Source organism: Abramis brama, assembly GCF_963993115.1.
Source record: "Abramis brama genome assembly, chromosome: 14".
Taxonomy (NCBI): Eukaryota; Metazoa; Chordata; class Actinopteri; order Cypriniformes; family Leuciscidae; genus Abramis; species Abramis brama.
The window spans coordinates 30,699,511-30,713,285 of NC_139976.1; the positions used below are offsets into that span (position 1 = coordinate 30,699,511).

Sequence of the window (13,775 nt, forward strand, 5' to 3'; positions counted from 1 at the left end):
ACAATTGTATGCGTGGAACAAAGGCTTCACGAAGTCCTTCCAGTGTGACTTATCCTGGTTTTCCAGAGTGCCAAGCATGTCTAACAGAGTGCGGTTAACCCCCAGAAGTCGACGGTATCGCCGGCGATACCAGCTCGCTTTTTTTTTTATCAGTGTAAAAGAAACTCATAAATACTCTGTTGACTTTGATTTTCCATAGGAGTTTCATACATCAATCGATTCTGTTAAATGTGTATTATTTTTGTGTATACTCACAATAAAAACAAAGTGTGGTGCTTTTTGCCAAATAAAGAAAAATAAACACGAAGCGAGTTCTGCCTTCTCTCTGTCCGTGTAGTCCATTCTGAAACACGTCCGAAAATGAATCATAACTCAGCGAATACTTCTCACACAGGCATGTGAGTTATGTCTTTATGAAGCTTGAAATCTCTTCTTTTAAATGAAGTAATTTATATAAAAAACAAATGTTTTCAACTCATGTAATCCGTTTGAAAGCAAGGAGAGGTACCGTTTTTCCTTCTGCCTCATTATCTCTATAATCAGCTGCGGCCGCCCCGCCCCCGGCGCGATTCACATGTAAATAGTTTAGGTGATATAGTATGCATCGCATATGCCCCCCGATCAACGCCATAAAAACACAGTTTCTATCAGACTTACTGATAGTTCATCGCGTTTTGAGTATGGCACACTTCTCCGGTAATGAAGACGCCATTCAGATGATTCTGGACAGCGAGGAAGAATGCATGATACCGGGTTGTTTCCTCAGAGGAAGATTGTAACTCAGACGACGAACGGCAGCATATTGAAGAGCGAATTCCGCCGAGGACACAATTTCGGAGTAAGTTTTACTTAAAAGTCTTTTGTCTTTTATTTTTCGTGTTCGCATTTATGAGGAAAAAAACAATATTACGTGACAGTTCTCCATTATGGACGCGAGCGCTCTAAGCACTAAAAGACTTTCAAACATTCACAGAGACCTCAAAACAGAAAGTACAAATCCTTTCTTTAAAACGAATTTCGTTTTGTATCAATTGACCCTTCGCTAAGCCCCGCCCTCCTTAGTTACTGTTGCTACGCCTGTCAAGCTTTTGCGCCTGGCACGTCTATTACAGTATGTATGCACTGGTTTCAGACATTCCTAAGGAGATAATTAGTCATTTTTGGCAAACAGGTGAAAATATGAGAGTGCAATACTGCAGTATGCATTCGAGGGCTATATCCACGACATAATATGCAAACGATTAGAGAATAATTTCATCAAAATTGAAGTTAAAGCATAACGTTAGGTCCCAGCGCAAGCAGCAGCCGCCTCATACGCTGACCATTCAAATGGGAAACACACAAATTTGAGGAACAGCTTTGTGCATGCCCAGCAGGGTAAGTGAAATTTGAAAATATTCTAATATTTATAAAACAAACAGCTTATCCATATGTATTGTGGAATAAACACAAGACATTAGCCTGACCACTTTGCAATGATAACATTCTCCCGCTTATATTTTTAGCGCGCCAGGCTAACGTTACTGCTCACACGTCGGACTAACTGTTATGAACTGATTAAGTTTGCATACCAACCTTTTCCTTGGAGATCTCCGGCAAGCCCCGTGATGTTCCCTCCTTTTACTAACTAACTTACCTTTTACTTTTACTAGAACTAACGGGAGAGTCGCGATCGGATTGGGGTAACGGTTTGGCCGTCGATTAACAAAATGTTGAAATATATTTTTAAGTAACGTTAAGTTATGTCAGTGAGCCTCCGTCTTGCCTTTAATCACACTGCTTGATCCACGAGCTGGACAATAACTTTATTCTAGAGCTGCTATAAAGCCAAAACACTTTACTTTAATTTCAATGTAAAGCTGCTTTGGAACAATCTACATTGTTAAAAGCGCTATATAAATGAAGATGACGCCCGGCATTTCTCCCCTTGGGTTTTAGGTTTCGGGAAGGGAACAAAATCCACCACCCCGTCCAAACTTTTAGGATACCGGGTATCAGATTTGCACAATCCATACGCACAACGCTTCGGCATGTTTCCCTCGCTCGAAAGCTTGCCAGACCTTCCGCGCCTAGTTACGGTTGCTAAGCCACGATTGGCCTGTGGCGGTTTTCGGGCGTGGCTTAGCGAAGGGTCAATTGTATCTTAATTTTAATAATTTTTTCATTAACAAATTTCCTGGATTTAAAGTAAATATAGGCTAGCTAGCAATCACAACATAAGGTCTGAACTTGAGATCATCATGAACCAGACCGTAGCCTACTCGCCTCACATGTCTAAAAAAATTTGAAATATATTTACAGAAAGCTGGTTCTAAACAAAACCATCCAAAACAAAAAAACTATGTAGCCTAATAAATGTGCATTTCTCCGGTGCGTTCACTAGCCTACTGCGAAGATCGCGAGTCAATAGCCTATCGTCAACTTCATCTTTGCCAGAAGTTAAATTTAAATCGCGTGTGTGAATGAATGATGATGTTTTAGCAAACTGTATTGCTATACTGAGATGAGTAAAAATCGACTGAAATATGTTGAAATAAAATGTAGGCTATTTGTATAAGCAACGTATTAAACGGCAAATTAACAATATGCACTAATATTTCATGAAAACAACGTTACAGTCAGGCGAAATATGAAAGACAACATTTTGTTTAGTAGATTTGGGTACAGTTTTTACTGTAGAATATACTGCCTCGTCAAATAAGCTTTTGTTTAGCAATTTCTATATATAAAATAGCCTACTATTTTTGTCAAAAATAAAGTCATCAACTAAGATGTTAGCTGTTCCAATGTTGGCTATATTCAAAGTAATGAATACATAGATAAAATGTAGGCCTATAATCTTTTTTTTTTTTTTACAAAGAAAGAGTAGGCTACACTTGAAATATTGTTGAAATTGTAATTATTGTTGTAACCTTTTTAATAAAATAGCAAAACATATTTACAAGATAGATGTAAGCAAAATCTTAAATGGTCAATATAAGTCTTCTTCTAAATATATCTTTTGTCCTTGCATTGTGGCTCAGTCAGTTTCACACCTGAGTGAATGGCTCATCATTATGCAGAGTGGGTGGGACATTGTATTTCTCAGGTGTAAACCACTCCTCGTTCACGCCCCCCTCGCATATTGGCTTTCCAAGCAAAACCTGTTTTACATCAATTCAAATCAATGTATGGTTTTATGTGAACGATAAAGCAAGACTATTTTCACATAATTTTGAAGAAAAAACTATAGGCGACCACATCCATTAGTCAAAAGTCTTATTGCCACATATTTACTATGTGTTTTGTGGCCTTATTTCTGCAACTTTCATTTTTATTTTTTCCAATAACCACGCATAAACATTATTCTCTTAAAAATTCAAACATATACATGCATGTTGATCAGATATTTTGGTAGCCCTGTTTGTGCTATATAGAGTGAATTTACACCTTTGCCATTAACATGTTTATAAATAACTGAAAAAAGCACAAATGTCAGAGCATGTCAGAACACCTCCAGGGCCCAGAAAACAGCTCAGACTCCAGAGGGTTAAAACGTTCCACTGGGTTGCCTCTTGGGTGGTACGGAGCTGTTCGAATTTTATGTATGCCTGCAACTTCACAGAGTTGTTTGATTAGCCGCAACTCAAAATCAGGACCTTGGTAGCTGTGCAGTTTCTCTGGAATACCATAATGGACAATGAAATTGTCACAATAAGCACTTTGCAACCGTTTGAGCCTTTTGGTTTGGTGTTGGAATAGCCACTGCGTATTTTGTGAAGTTATCTGTGATCACGAGAATGTCCTTCGTGTTACTTCTGTCCGGTTCAATGGACAAGAAGTCCATGCAGACCAGTTCAAGCGGTCTTGTTGTCATGATGTTCACTAAAGGTGCTGCCCTCTCAGGTAAGGTTTTCCTGAGCACACACCTGTTACACATCTTGACTTTCCTCTCAATGTCAGAGGCCATCCTCGGCCAGTAGAATCTGGCTCTGACCAAGTCCAGCGTGCGGTCTTTTCCCATATGACCCATGTTGTCATGCAGGCTCATTAAGACCGTCTCACAAAGTTCTTCAGGTAAGACTAGCTGGTACTGTGTTTGGCCTTCTTCTTGGCGTGTTCTATAGAGCAGTGGTTCTCAAACCTGTCCTGAAGGACCCCCAACACTGCACGTTTTCTTTGTCTCCCTAATCAAACACATCTGATTCAACTCTGAGCTGATGAGTTGAATCAGGTGTGTTTGATTAGGGAGACAAAGAAAACGTGCAGTGTTGGGGGTCCTTCAGGACAGGTTTGAGAACCACTGCTATAGAGGATGCCGTTCCGCAGCTCAAGCCTGGTCAACTCTCTCAACAACAGAGGTAGGTCTGGAAGCAAAGCTCTCACAGCGGGCGGTGGTTTCTCGTCACGCTCAATCTGGGAGATGACATGTTTAATGCACTGGTCAGCTCTCTGTTTGTCTCTGAGATCTGCCTCTGATAAGTGTGGGATGATGAGAAGCCCTCCAAGCTCATCTTCCTGCTCAAAGCTGTCAGGTACAGCATCTCCAGAGATGGCAAGGCTCTCGACGAGGGAGCTACTTCCATCTCCGCCCCATTCCATCATTGGAACGATAAATAAGTTGTCTCTCACAGATGGCATGAACAACCCCCTGATCCACAGCATCAATGTTATCTGGATCTGATAGATGGTGTTGTGTGAACTGGCGGATCCTGTCCCACTCTTTTTGAGATGAGGGGTCGTCACGCAGGTCGCCATGGGGATGTTGCGATAGTGCGTCAGCATCTCCATTCTGCTTCCCGGGGCGGTACTGGAGCTTAAAGGAGAAAGTAGAGAGAGCAGCTAACCACCTGTAGCTCGAGTTTGGCTGAGGTAAGTATGTAGGTAAGGGGATTGCTGTCAGTGACTACTGTGAACTGATTGCCATAGAGGTAGTCACTGAACTTCTCTGTTACAGACCATGTCAGCGCTAAAAACTCAAGCTTGTGAGCTGGATAACGGGACTCATTACGTGATAACCCTCTGCTTGCATAGGCGATGACACACAGCTGTTCCTCCTGCTCCTGATATAAGGCCGCTCCGAGGCTGGTGGAACTTGCATCCGTGTGAAGGATGTAAGGGAGTGCAGGATTTGCGAAGGCCAGAACTGGGGACGTTGTCAACTTGCTAATGATCATCTCGAATGCCTGTTGGCAGGCGGGAGTCCAATGGTTCAGAAATGGTTCTTTAGGGTGGTAGTATTGGCCACTCCTTTCCTTGGACTTTGGGTGCTTCCTTAAAGGTGGGTAGCCAAATGTTAAGTCGTTCAGGGGTTTCATAATACTTGAATAGCCTTTAATGAACTTCCTATAATACCCACAGAATCCGAGGAAGGCTTTCAACTCTTTTAGATGCTGAGGGACTGGCCAGGTCTTTAGCGCTGCAATCTTTTCCGGGTCAGTCTCCACCCCCTGCTCTGAGACCACATGCCCCAAGTACCGGACTGAGGACTGAAAGAATCTACATTTTTCCAGGGACAGCTTGAGCCCATACTCCTTCAGGCGGTTGAGGACCTTGGTGAGTCTGGCTTCATGGTCTTCTAAAGTTTTCGAGAAGACTATCAAGTCATCCAGGAAAACAACAACTTCCTTCAAGTTCATGTCTCCCTTGCACTTTTCCATCAGTCTCTGGAAGGTACTTGGGGCGTTTGTCACTCCCTGAGGCATGCGATTAAACTCCCAGAAACCAAGTGGGCATACGAAGGCAGTCTTTGGCTTGTCAACCTCGTCGACTTTGATCTGATAGTAGCCAGACTTTAGGTCGAGGACGCTGAACCACTTGGAACCAGAGAGTGCTGTGAAGCTGTCATCCATCCTCGGGAAGTGCATAGGCGTCTTTCAGCGTCTGCAGGTTCAGTTTCTTGTAGTCAATACAGAGGCGTACCTGGCCATTCTTTTTCCTGACTACAACGATTGGAGAGGAGAATGGAGACTCACTTTCACGGATCACCCCAGCATCGAGAAGCTCTTGAAGATGTTGACGAACAGCTTCTACGTCGTGTGGGTGAATCGGCCGAGCTCTGAGTTTGAATGGTGTTTCATCGGACAGTTTGATGTGATGCTTGACTTTGTCTGTCCTTCCAAAGTCAGTGTCGTTCTGGGCGAAGACCTCAGGCATGCTATTTAATTTGAGTAATTCTGTCTTTCCATTCTGGAGGGACCGGGGACTCACCAAAGTCAAAGGCTAGGTCAGCTGCTTTGGAGCGTTCTGGTTCAGATGGATTGGTCACACTCTGTTTGTGAGACTGAATGGCCTGGATTGCAATGAGCTCAGCAATCACACTCTTAGCCGGGATAATAATGTTGTGTTCCGACTCATTTGAGACCACAACTGGTAGTCTGCCTGGTAGATCAACGAGACAGGGCTTTACTAGCAGCACCCCAGGCAGAGAAGAGGATGAAGGGTACTCCATGATAGCAGACCTCTCAGTATGGAACTCTTTAACTGATGCCACTCCCTCCAGAACAACTGTTCCTCCAGCTGGAATGAGTTTTCTGTCTCTGCCTTGCATCCTCACCAGTCCGATGTTACTGTCATGGCTTTGTTCCTGTCGCAGTTGAAGTACTTTCAGCACCGTCCTGTAGCCGTTTGAAACAGGATGGTGGCTTGCTGGACTTTTCTCTCTGCACATACCATACGCTACATCGAGTGTGTTTGTACCAACCAGTATCTGGTACCCTGAAGTGCCGCTGTCTGGAACAACCAAGGCCAATGTTGGGACTTCATATTCAGCTCCAAGGAACTGTTTTGGGAAGGTGATTGTGACTTTGACATATTCAAGGTAGGGCAAAGATTGACCATTGGACCCTTCAACTTCCAGAAGGTTATAGAGTGGTTCGATCTGTTGCTCAGGTATGTATTCATTAGTGCTGGGCGGTGTACCGGTTCATACCGAATACCGGTGTTTATTTTTGTTATGATATGAATTTTTAAAATACCGCAATACCGGTGTATGTCCCTTTAATAACGATCGGAACGCGGCGCGGCGCGACACTGTTTGAGAGGGTCCTTTCACTGTTGCACTGTGGTGACGCACGTGTTACTAAGGGGCTGTTTACACCTGGCCACTTCATGCGTTTTCTAAGATCGGATAACTATCTGATTTATAAAAACGATTCCATTTACACCTGGTCACATAAATGTGTTTTTGCGAAACGGATTTAAATCCGATCTTCAATTCCCGCGCTATATGCAGATTTAATGGAGTGTACGTCACCGAAAGCAACAGATATGAGCTGCATTTTATTGATCATCAGCTAAAAAAAGACCGCAATATGAGAGAGTGGCAACAGCACTGGTAAGATCATTTCGTTTCTCTACTTTTAATGATGATGATTGTGTGTTAAGCGTCTCACTTTCACTTTTGATTTGCGATAGTTTGCACGTTGGCTTAATGAATATATGCTCAGCTTCTCATCTGCGGTGATGTGTGTTCCAGTACCGTCGTCATAACTGGCTGTAACATTACATATAACCTATAACACGCTCTCACACGTTTATTTTTTTAGCATTTTTGGGAGGAGTACAATTTACATATGTGGTTTCAACAACCAGATGCATTTACACTTTTCCAGTTTCGTCTGGAGTGCGGCCCAGACCTCCTCCTGAAGTGGTTTGAGCGATCGGATTCAAATTAGTCTCGAATGCATTTTCGGAGGGCATTTACACCTGGTCTTTTCACGATCGGATAGCTATCCGGTCACAGAAAACGCATGAAGTGGCCAGGTGTAAACAGCCCCTAAGCGTGACTTTGAAGATGGCTAATTATATTACAGTGTTTCCCATACATTGGTTCACAATATCAACACAGCCTTTTGGAAAATCTGTTTGTGGTTGGCATTGACATCGCTGAATAAACATGAGCACTGCACATTTCAAAATCAAAAGGCGGCGCGGGTGCTTTTATATGAATGTATGTGAAGTGAACTGACGGTCTTTAGAAAAGCTTCTTTGTTATTACGCTTGAATCTTTCTTTATCTTTCCTGATAAAGCAGCGTTTATGAGCGTTGCTGCTTTGTGCACAGCCGTTACCGGGGAAACCACTATTTCTCCCGCTCCTAAAGCGCCTCTTACACCCAGTCATGCTTGGGGAAAAAAAAAGTCATATACCGTGAAACCGGTGTAATTTAGAAAAATACCGTGATGTGGATTTTTGGTCATAACGCCCAGCACTAGTATTCGTCATAGAAGGACTTGGTGACTGTGGTTACTTGCGAACTTGTGTCAAGGAGACAGCTGATCTGTTTGCCCTGGATGGTAACTTAGCCTGTACTTTTCGTGCCTATAAGTTTTTGCGGGACTCTGAAGGTGTGTTTTCTAACATTAGATTGGTTCAAGGCAGCACTGAACTTGGGCTGGGGCTTATCCTTAGCAGGGCGTTGGTGAACTGCTCCAGCCTCAGTTTACCCTGCAACTTAGACTCCATCTAAAAAACCTTATTATCTGGTGAGTGTTCTTTAGCCTCCCAGAGGCGCCGCTTTTCTCTCAATTGATATATTTTTTCATTGACGAGAGTAGGGTTTGGATTGTTACTGCAAGCTGAGGAGATTTGACCATCCTCGCCGCAGTTGAAACAATACCAAGGTCTCAGCTGGGTGCTTGTCTTTGAGTTGGTAGGTTTCCAACTTGGTGCTCTAGGGTCAAGTTTAGATGCTGGCCCACCTGATGGATGCTCAGTGTTCCCCTTGGTCTTCGGGGCCTTCTTGACTTTCTTAGACATCAGCGTGGTGAGTTGGCTCTGCAGAGACGCCACCTGCTGTTTAAGCTCTGTCAATGGGTCGGACTCAGGCTGGAATGCTGCTTGTTGACTGCAAACACATGCGACTCTGAGAACTTGCCAAAGCCCGCTGCCGGTGTGAGCCAAGGTGCTTCTTCATACGTGTAGCTTTAGCTGCCTGCCTATCCTCCTCAGTGCGGATTAATAACAGGAGCTCTGAAAATGCTGGTGGGTGACTTTTCTTTTCTTCGAGGTTGTCCCAACACCCGCGACAAAACTGTTTGAGAATGTGTCTATCTGCTTCTCCAGCAGCAGCTCCTCCTCTCTTAACAGCAAGGTTCAAGGCAGCTTGAAGGCGGCATTGGTAAGTAGAGGCCTTTTCACCAGGATCCTGAAGAGTATTCATAAACTGGGCGAAAAGCTCCTCGCCGTCCTCAACAGTTCCAAAGGCTGCGTCCAGCAGTTGAAGGTAGGTTTCAGGAGTAGCTTCAGGGCTTAGTCTTTTGACATTATCTGCTGCAGGGGAGAGCAAACTTTCAAAGATTTTCCGTGATTCCTGAAGATTAGAAAGGGTGGGGTCTTTCCTTAGAAACTCAACATGTGAACGCCATGTGTCGTAGTCTGTCTCACTATTGGGTCTGGGGAGCTTGCCTGAGAATGAACGAAGCTTGATGGAAAAGTGTGAATGTGTGTTTAATTCATCTCTCCTCACAATGTGCTCAACAATGACCTTTTGAATTTCAGGTGGATTCAGGTCGCTCTCCACAACGGACAGACTTCGCTTCACATCAGCTGGTGGGCATGGATGAACCACTATGAATGAACCTTTCCCGAGAAGAATCTGGGAGCAGCTGGGGGTGTGGGGGTTCAAATGTGTCAAGAGGCGTGATGAGCTGTCTGGCTCCAAACTCATTATCACCACTGCCATCAGTCTCGATTGTCTCACTGATCGCTGACATCATGTCTTTCAGCACCTCTTCGAAGCCTCGTCCACTCAGTTTTGCTAACTTCTTTATTTCATCAAGGTAGGCTTTGGTAACACTGCAGCCAATTTTAGTGGTGTACACACTTGCCAGAGCTTGAAAGTAGTATTTTACATCTGGATTGTCCTTAAGTTCATGTGTGTAGGGCAGAAGAGGGGCTAAGGGTTCAATAGCAACACCATCTTGATACTCAATAATCAGGTTTTTATAAAACTCTGAGTTAATGTCAGTAACTGGGACAAGTCTCATGGAGCCATACTTCTCAAGGAAGTCTATGATCTCCTCATCTTCTGGTGATTCAAGCAAACCACTCACCATTACTGCATTGGGGACTTTGATACCTGAGCTCGTTATGAACTCCATGTTTAGTAAAGAGTGATCTATAAACAGATAACAAAGAGCTTACACACTTGAAAATAGTTTCACACACGTGTAATGTGGTTCACTGCTAACACATAACCAGACTCCTGGCTGGCTCACCACTTGTAACCCGCGTCTCAGGTTAGTGTAACCGATAACTAATTTAAGTAGCTATGAATTAAAGCTGGCTAATATCAGAAGCTCTAGGTACGACTACGGAGCCTGAAATAGTAAAAAGGTCAGCAGAGAACAGACAACACAAAACAGGTAAATTTGAGAAATGTATTATACAAAATTAAAGACAGTTATTTACATTCCCTGCCTACCTAAGCCGGCTTCCTGAGTGCACAGCGCACAATAAACCCAAAATAAATAACTTCAAATAAAGAAAGAGTCCATGAAAGTTCTTGGTGTGTGTGTGTTGTTGCAGTATGTATGTTCTTTTCACTACCCGGGTAGGTTTACGTGTGTTCTTATCTGTGTTTCAAATGAAGGCACAGGATGATGATGGTTCCAAAGATGCCACGGCTGGCCACACCAGGCTCTTGGTCCGCTCACTTCTGCGGTTGGCTCGCCACTGACCACCAGGGTCAGATTCAGATGGTCTATCCCTTTCTAAAACCAATCTATACATACAGTACAGAATGCATTAGTTGCTATTGCATCAATTCTGTTCAAATCTAATCAACTTTTCTCCATTCAAATGTCAAATCAAATATAACCAATTGTAAAGGATATAAATACTCTAATCATTACGTAAATGAATAGGTACACATCACACCACATAAAGTCAGTTCCAATGAACAACAATCAATCATGTACTTCCATCTCACAGTATAGAAATAAAATCATGAGATTTCCGATACCGGATATTTATGTTTTTAACCTTTTAAATCTATTTATGCATCTTAATAACATTTTAAACATCACATGTTAATATATTTATTCTTTTTAACAGTTAAGATGAACTTCTGCTCCTCATATACATATCAAACATATTTGCAATTAAATGAACTAAATCACCCTTTTTTTTACATATGAAAACAAGAGAATAAATACTCCCTCAATCAAATGACTTTTAAGTCAACAAAACAGGGTATAAAGGCACCTTTAGTGGCGTGAATACTATCAATGATCTGCTACAGGGGTGACTAGCTTATCTGAGCTAGCAAAACAAACCAAAACAAATTCACATTTAAATGTTAACGATTAGCACGCGGCTAGCGCGATTAGCGATCTTTTATGAGCATCTCAAACAACATAAAACAATCTTAATCTGTGTGTATATGGTATCAAACAGCAAGAATCAGTTTCACAACTCCGATTGGTTTTAAAAGAACGGTATTTCGCGCCATAATGGAGCTAGCACAATCAGCATAACACTCGAATTAGTATTAGCATCCTTACCAGAGGTATCTTGAGAAGCTCGCTGTGCCTTAACTCTCACTCTCTCACAGCTTTCAACCTAATGGACACACAATATTTCAATATTTGGTACAACATTTTTTTTCGAATTTCTATCCTTCAGAGGATATTTTTCATACCAGTCCTTGTTGCTTTCTGGCAACGTCTCCACCGGAGGAAAGGTGTATTGTTTTTTTATTAAAAAATTCGCTGGGGGTGTATGCGCCACCCTCTGGCGGAATAGAGGGTTGCACTCCAGTAACCTTGTTCGGGTTACACTTTGGTCAGTTCAAAAATATTTTTTGCAATTTTATATTATTTATTTGAAAGAATTAAAAGAGCAGTTTCATGTTGCATTGTTCAACTGGTCGAGGATGATATGGGATTTAGAAAATAATTAGTAACAAGTAATGGAACAGGATACTTTAGAGAGAGAGAGTAATTAGTAGTAGTAGGCTAAATTACACTGTTGAAGATGTAATTAAATTCTTTTTTTAGAGAGATGTACCCAACACTGTGCATAAATTATGTTAGGAGATTAATGTTTTAAATATAACAGTTTTAATGTAATATTAATTGATTGGAAAAAAATATGAAATAATAGGCTTCTTTTTAAATATGAAACTAAAACCAGGGAACATTTATTTCCACTATCTCAGTTTAATATTCAGTGAGGGGAAGGGGTGTTTGGGAAACAGTCAGTATTTCATTTGATGCCAGTAGTGTGAATGTGTGTGTTTGAACTGTCTGAGCAGCTCCAGATGCAGCAGAGTTCTAACTGTGGTGACATCATATTGAGAATGCGTCATGGCAACTCTAAACGACAACTCTGACTCTGGTCTACTGTTGGTGTGTTAGGAGTAAATCGATCGAAAGACTTGAGACTTTCTGCAGATATTGAATTATTTTAGCATTCGGTGTCCATAATGGCGCTGTTTAGCAGTATATTTAGTAAATTGTTTGGGTGTTTTGCTCACTTTTTGCGCAGAAGGGAGACACCTCAGAGAGCACAGCAGTATGCAGCGCAAGAATTAGCGGCTGGATATAGAGAAGCTGGAGAAAAGAAAAGGAAGGTGAGAAAAAGGAGGAAACAGAAGATTACAGGGCCAACGCCACTTCTTGTGGAGGTCAAACCTCTGCATTCTACAGTCAGATCTTCCTTCTTAAAGCCAATAGAGGGAGAACTCCCAAAGCTTCCAAGTGTCTCCGGACACCTCGCTCTACCAGGCACTCGCCTCAAACCCCTGCCGCCAGTGACAAAACCAGCCGTACATCCTGAACCAGTTCCAGCACCTGAGGATGAGTTATCCCTGCCATCTTCTCCGCTTCAAGTGGATCTTCCCAAACCGTCGGCGGCTCCTTCATGTCCAGATGAAGTTGTTTCCTTCCGACGCTCTTCATCCCAGATGCGTCCTGCGAAACCACAGATGGTTCCATTGGCGGTTCTTCCACGTCCCACTCCAGCACCTGATGAACTGTTTTCCATCCGGTGCTCTTCATCCCAAGTGCGTCCTCCCAAAGGACTTCCTCCGAGCCCCACTCCTGCACCTGATGAAGTCGTTGCTCTGCGACGTCCTCCCAGCCGGAAGCCTCAGCCGTTCACTTCCCCGTTTGAGCCACTTCCACAACTCATGCTGGTTGACATCGAGGATGAGGAGAACGAGTATGTGGAGGACAGAGAGAAGACCATCAGTGACTTACTCGAGACTGAACGCTCCCAAACGCCAGAGGCTGAAATGAAAGCAAGAAAGATGTTTGCCTGGTTGGAGAAGGACAGCGAGGTGCAGGAGGAAGCGTGGGCGAGCGAAGTGGAGGAGATCCAGGGATTTGAGGAAGAGGAAGGTGACCCCAGGGAAATGGGAGACTCCAAGGCCATGCAAGGCCATTCGGATGAGGCGTCTCAGATGGATAAGCACATGATGAGGCTCTTCTGTGTAGCCTCTCCTGACGGCCCCAAGACTGAGACCCAGCACAAAGCGAACTTCCAGTGCAAAAGGAAAGTGCCACTTTTTCTGTTCACCTGGGCAGAGGAGAAGGCCAAGAAACAGGAGGAGAAGAAAATAATCAAAGAGAAGGAGCGAAGAGAAAAAGAGTTGCTGCTTGAGCGCTACACAAACGATCCGAGACTGAAGCACTTGTGGATCAACAAGCACAACCGCAACTACAACTCCTCCTAATGCAGATCATCGTCCCTCCTCACCTTTAACCTGTGTAAATAAAAAAGTTTGCAAACATCCATGACTCCTCCTGACTATGAAAACATAAAACACGTGTAATATGAAGTGAATCAATT

At 43.1% G+C, this 13,775-nt stretch overlaps 1 protein-coding gene across 3 annotated transcripts in view; it reads right to left on the reverse strand.

The window, feature by feature from the left end:
• Positions 1-13,775, reverse strand: part of LOC311095721 (uncharacterized protein) — a 98,956-nt gene that overhangs the window by 38,450 nt on the left and 46,731 nt on the right. The gene's annotated exons all lie outside the window — the stretch shown is intronic.